Source organism: Mus pahari, chromosome 19 (genome assembly GCF_900095145.1).
Source record: "Mus pahari chromosome 19, PAHARI_EIJ_v1.1, whole genome shotgun sequence".
NCBI lineage: Eukaryota > Metazoa > Chordata > Mammalia > Rodentia > Muridae > Mus > Mus pahari.
Window position 1 is genome coordinate 62,613,133 of NC_034608.1, and position 6,517 is coordinate 62,619,649.

At 40.3% G+C, this 6,517-nt stretch overlaps 1 pseudogene; it reads left to right on the top strand.

Annotated features, from left to right (window-relative positions):
* The first annotated feature begins 2,995 nt into the window (after window positions 1–2,995).
* On the top strand, window positions 2,996–3,130 carry LOC115062649 (annotated as a pseudogene).
* The last annotated feature ends 3,387 nt before the right edge of the window (window positions 3,131–6,517 follow it).

Sequence of the window (6,517 nt, forward strand, 5' to 3'; positions counted from 1 at the left end):
GCCTAGAAGTCAGTATTCTGTTAGCAGCCTTCAGATGAAGATGGAGAACTCTCAGCTCCTGCACCATGCCTGCCTGGATGCTGCCATGTTCCCACCTTGATGATAATGACCTAAACTATAAGTCAGCCCCAATTAAATGTTGTCCTTATAAGACTTGCCTTCATCATGGTGTCTGACACAGCAGCAAAACCCTAATTAAGACAATCATCATGGAAGGCAGTGTGGTAATGTGCAGGCAGACATGGTGCTGGAGGAGCCAAGAGTTTTACATCTTGATTCAAAGGCAGCAGAAGGAGACTGTATATCATACTGTGTGCAGTTTGAGCCCTCAAAGCCTGCCTACTCAGTGACACACTTTCTTCATCGAGGCCACACTCCTACCTAACGATACCACTCCCCATAACCAAGAACTCAAACACATGAGTCTATGGGGGGTCATTCCTATTTAAACCATCCAAATGGGGGAAAGGGGGTGATGGAGAGATGGCTCAGTGGTTAAGAACACTGACTGCTCTTCCAGAGGTCCTGAGTTCAATTCCCAGCAACCACATGATGGCTCACAACCATCTGTAATGGGATCTGAAACCCTCTTCTGGTGCATCTGAAGACAGCTACAGTGTACTCATATAAATAAATTAAAAAAAATTTTTTAAAAGCTTTGCACTTTCTCTTATGAGGCTATTTTTGTAGTATACCGGCTAGTTACCTTCCAGGATGGCCTTCAGTATTGGTTTATGTGGCATATTTGGGTAATGAATTTGGGCAGGAACGATATAGACGTTATGCTGTGTAGACGTTATGCTGTGTCCTGAGCTCAGAACACTAGCTCATGGCTTCTGGGGGAGCCTTATTTAAGAATGTCTTTCAAATAGCAAACAAATCAGAAAGAGAAAGTGTCTGTGGATTCCTGGAGGATTTGTGGACATCTGGCTAAGAACCTTTGTCCTACAGAAGCACATAAGAGGAAACAAAATGTTGTCATGTCTGCTCTTGATGCCACCTTTGACCTCCCAGTGAATGTGACCTTGGAGGTTCCTTCACCACCTTTGCTTCTAACCCACATCTTAGCTACATTTTCATATGAGGAAGAGTTTCTTCTCTCCCTCCCTTCCGTTTTCACATGCATACCTAACATGGCTGTTACACGTAGAAATGTGTTCACATTGTACCCCTTGAGTTACAATCCATTTATGTCGTTATAATCTACAGGGCTCAGTGAAGTCTGTTTCACTTAGCCCTATATCCCTTTGGCATGTCTTTTTTTTTTTTTTTTTTTTTTTTTTTTTTGATTCTTCATTTCTTTCTTAACCCACACGATCACCTAGAAGTTCAAAGGCCATTTCGTACTTCCCCCTTTCTGCTATCGCAGCGTTGCCTAGTTCTCTAAGACACATAAGTTCTCCTAGTGGGAAAACGGACTTAGAGACCAACATTGAGATGCTGTGTGTACTTCCTGCTGCAGGAGTAGCATCATTCCTGGACCCTGCAGCCTCCGGAGCTGGGTTACAGGAGCCTCCTGCAGCAGGTGGACCCGCGTTGCCCTCTCACATTCTCAGTTTGGACTCCTCTTTTCCTCCCTTCAAATACTTTTACATTCATTAGTTTGCTGTCTGATAATACATTAGTACAGCTGTAGAATGTTTATTCTTCTATAGCACCGAAATATAAGCCTGCTACAGTTCAGATTTTATGTTTAGTATCTTTGTTGTTTTTAGACTAGCAAATCATTTTAAAAACAAAACTGCTTTTCTTAATGGGGGATGCATCTTCCTCCATCATTTTGATTCCTTCCAGAAAAAAAATTTAAGGTTTTCCACACTTATTTTTTGAGTAATATTATTAGAATATGTCTTATGCACCACAGCACATAACTAGCCTATTTAAAGTGCAAAAATGTAATCACTATCAACATATTCAAAGAATCTTTATCTATCCCCTCTCAACTTTCTTGTAAAAGTTTGCTTATTTCTTTTTATTTGTTTGTGTGTATACATGTGTGGGTGCATGAGTGTGTGCATGTGTATGTGTGCATGTGTGCACGTGTGAGTATGTGTGTGTATGCATGGGTATACGTATGTCTCAGTGTGTGCATGACTGTGTGTGTGCATGAATGTGTATCATGCATGCATGCATGCACACATGTGGGAGTCATATGCTAACTTTCAGGAGTTTGTTCTTTCCTGCAACCACTGGGGCCCATGAGTCAAACTCACATCATCAGGTTTGGCATCAAGTGCATTTACCTGCGGAACCATCTTGCCACCTCTACCACAATTAACTTTTGATTTTTATCTACTCCATGAGTAAATAAACTATGCATTCCTTAGCCATTATTCTTCAATCCCCCATCTCCCCTAAGCAACCCTCATGTCCTTTCTGTCTCCAGATTTACTATTTTATGCAGATCAAATTATTAAGTACTCTCTTGTGTCTGGTCTTTCTTCTTCTTTTTTCTTTTTATTTTCTTTTTTTCTTTTTCTTTCTTTCTTTCTTTCTATTTTTTTAACCTCTTCAAGTTTCATGGATATGGCCATGTGAATAATACTACTTTCTTTTAACCCGTGAATAATATTCCATTGTATGACTAAGCCACATTTTCTTAGTCTGTCACTATTTAGACATGTGGATCTCCCCTTACATTTTAGCTTAATGGACAATGCTGCCTTGAACATTTATGGATAGATTTTGGTGTGGAGATGTGTTCTCATTTCCCTGGTGTAGACTAGCCATGGAATTGTTGAACTGAATGGTGCTACGTGTAAACTTAAGAACTACTGGGCTGTTTTCTAGAGCAGGTGACCATTGTCACCAGCAGTGTGACAGTTCCAGTTTCTCTACACTATCCAGACACTGCCATCTGTGCCTTTAATTATCACCATCCTAGAGGCATTTCATCATGTCCTTAATTTGCATTTCTCTAAAGGCTAATGATTAAAACATTTCTTCATATGCAAGCTGGTCATTTGTATATATTGCTTTATAGAATTACCTATTCATTGCTTCTCTGCCTTTTGGCTAAGATCGAGTGTAGAGTTACCTATTCATGTCTGTCTATTCTTATTTTTAACTTAGAACAGTTCTGGTCATGTCTTAACTACTTTTGCATTGCTGTGATTAAACACCATGACCATAGTGATGTATAGAAGGAAGGGTTTTGAGGGTCTTACAGAGCTGAAGGAATAGGAGTTCATGTCCATCATGGTCAGGAAGGCTGGCAGTAGAGTAGGCATGGCACCTGAGGCAACCCCTAACCCTCACAACTCAGACCACAAACAGAAAGCTGAGAGCACAAACTTGAAATGCCACAAGTTCTTGAAACTGGTCCCCAGTGAACCTACTTCCTCCATAACCCCTAAGCCTCCCAAACAGGACCAGCAACTGGGACCAAGCATTTAAATATCCGAAAATATGAAGGGCGTCTTATTCAAACCACTGTAGGTCATCCTAGGTCCACTGAACTTACATATGAATTTTAGGATCAGCTTGTTAATTCTGGCTGAGATTTTGGTAGCAAGTTGGGTGGAACCTTGTACATCTGTCTGGAGAATAACTGTCCTCTTATATAGTTCTGCTGGTCCATGAACATGGGATCTCTTTCATGTTAGGTTTTTCTTTCATCTCTTTCCAAAATGGCCCACCGTCTTTGGGGTATAGCTTTTATATTCTGCCAATCTATTCCCAAGTGTCTTGACTTTTTAACTATAAATTAAATTGAACTCTTACTTTGATTCTTGGCTAGCACATTTATAGACATATAGCTGACTTTTTTTTAAAAAATTTTTTTTTCTTCTATCTGAAATTTTACTAAACCTCTTTCACTTTAATTTCTGTTTGTGAGTTGAATATGTGACAATTTTTTTTTTGAAAAGCCATCTGGATAGGGGTGGCACACACCTTTGATTCCACCACTCAGGAAGTAGAGGCAGGTGAATCTCTGAGTTCAAAGCTAACCTGGTCGACCGAGTGAGTTCCAGGATAGCCAGGGCTACACAGAAAGACCCTGTCTTGAAAAACCATAAAAATTTCAAAAATGAAAATTCTATTTAAAGGTATTATTCTTATCCTTTATGTCTACTGAGTAGAAAACTTCTCTGCAAACTAGCTTCTAGATACGCATTTGCTTTATTTTTCTACCTATCTTAATCAGGGTTTCTATTGGTGTGATGAAACACCATGACCAAAAGCAAGTTGGGGAGGAAAGGATTTATTTGGCTTTTACTTCCAGATCAGTCCATCACTGAAGAAAGTCAGGACAGAAACATAGAGGCAGAAACTAAAGCCATTGAAAATCCACCCTAAAGTGAACCGTGCTCCAGTGGATGATCTCACGTCCACGAGTTTATGGGCAGCACAGACTGGATTTGGTGGGTTATTTTTTAAAAACTAACTAACTAACTAACTAACTAACTAACTAACTAACTAGCAAAATAAAATCTTAAGACCTGGTCAACAGGAGGGAAATTATGCCTCTACTGAAAACTTACCCAGGGCTAGTGAAGTCGTGGATCTTGGAAGAGAACCTATAGCTCCCACTTTACTAAGCCAGCACGACCCCTAAGGACACTCTAAATATTTATTCTTACACCCATGGATAAATGTAGTCAGCACCAGGGAGCACTGTGGAAAAGTAGGCAGAAAGACTGTAAGAGCCAGGGGAACATGGAGTGTGCCATGAGATTGTGTGTTCCAGGAACACGAGACCCTCGACCCTACACCAAGAACACTACCAACTAAAAGATGTTGAGATCGGGAATGAGAGTCTTCGCCAGGAAAGAGATCACCAACTGGTGGTTCCATACCACATGGTCAGTCCTGAGAACATATACACACAAGGAACCTTGTACAGACTGAGCAGGTTGTATTCATTATTTAGGTACACCCGTACACATGTGCACACATTTGCGCAAATGCCTATATACACACACACACACACACACACATACACACACACTCCTATGTAACAATACTTAATGAAATGGAGTTCACGATTTGAAAGAGTGCAAGGCGAGACAAATGGGAATATTTGGAGAGAAAAAAAAAGGATAGAGAAAGTGATTTCATTTGGCTTGTTTTTGTTTTTCAAGCTTTGTTTCTTTTTGGTTTGATTTTTGTTTTAGGATTTCTCTATGTAGCCCTGACTGTCCTAGACTCCCTTCGTAGACCAGGCTGGCCTCAAACTCATAGAGATCCACCTGCCTCTGCCTCCCAAGTGCCGAGATTAAAAAGCAAGTGCCATCATGCCTGGTTTGATATGATTATTTTATAATCTCAAAAATGACAAGAAATTTTTTTTTATTAAAAAAGCAAAAAGATGGCTCAGCAGTTAAGAGCACTTATTGCTCTGTCAGAGAACACCCAGGTTCAACTCCCAGCATCCACATGGCAGCTCAGAACCATCTGAAAGTCCAGTGCCGGGGATCCAACACCCTCTTCTGATCTCTGAAGGCACCAGCCAGTATCTATGTGGTATATGGACATAAAAGCAAAACACTCCTATACATAAAATAAGCAAATATAAATTAAACTCTTTTAAAAAGTCAAGAAAACCCTTTCACTTTACATCTTGAGTTTGTTTCCTTATTTGCAGAATAAGAATGGCATTAGGCATTTGCTTTGTCTAACAACATTTTGACAGATAATGATGTCCTAGGAGGACCTTTGATTTTGTTGATTTGGTAAAGCTAAGGATTGACCCCGGGGCTTTGCATATGCGTAGCAAAGTCTTCTCCACTGAGCTATACTCCCCAGCCCAAATGCTATGTGTGTTTTTAAAAAATGTTATTATTTAATGAACCTTTACAGTTTATTCTCATTTACATTTGAGAGGATCGGTGATTTTTTTTTTTTTTTTTTTTACTTTCCTGTGTTTTGATGGGTTTGATATGTAGCCCAAACTAACCTTGATATTGTCATCCTCCCAAGTGCTCGCATTACAGATGTGTACCACTATACCTGGCACAGTGTGTACTTTCAAGAGTTCCCACAGGAGAGTCTCCCTTCCCAATTCTCCTTACAGTTATGGCTTCAACATTCAACCTCGGAGAGTTAGACCACCTCGAGATCACAGTGACTCCCAAACCCAGGTCACAAATACTGGTATGTCTCTAACGTGGGTCTCCTGAAACACTAGACACACATTTCTATGAGGAAGCATGGACTGTAGACAAGTCACCTAAGAACACTTGGTGGCTTCTCAACTTCCGGGCTGTAAGGAGGCTACCTTGAGGGTGGGTCCACACTGAGGGGAAACCAAAACAAGCTGTAAATCCGTGAGCAAAGCAAAGAACGGTTGTTAAAAGCCTTTCGACCTTTCTTGGGCAAATGGATGTATCTGGAGGATATCATCCTTAGTGAGGTAACCCAATCACAAAAGAAGTCACCTAGATATGCACTCACTGATAAGTGGATATTAGACCAGAGACTTAGAATACCCAAGATACATTATGCAAAACAGAAGAAAACCAAGAAGGATGACCATTGTGTGGATACTTCATTCCTCCTTAGAATAAGGAACAAA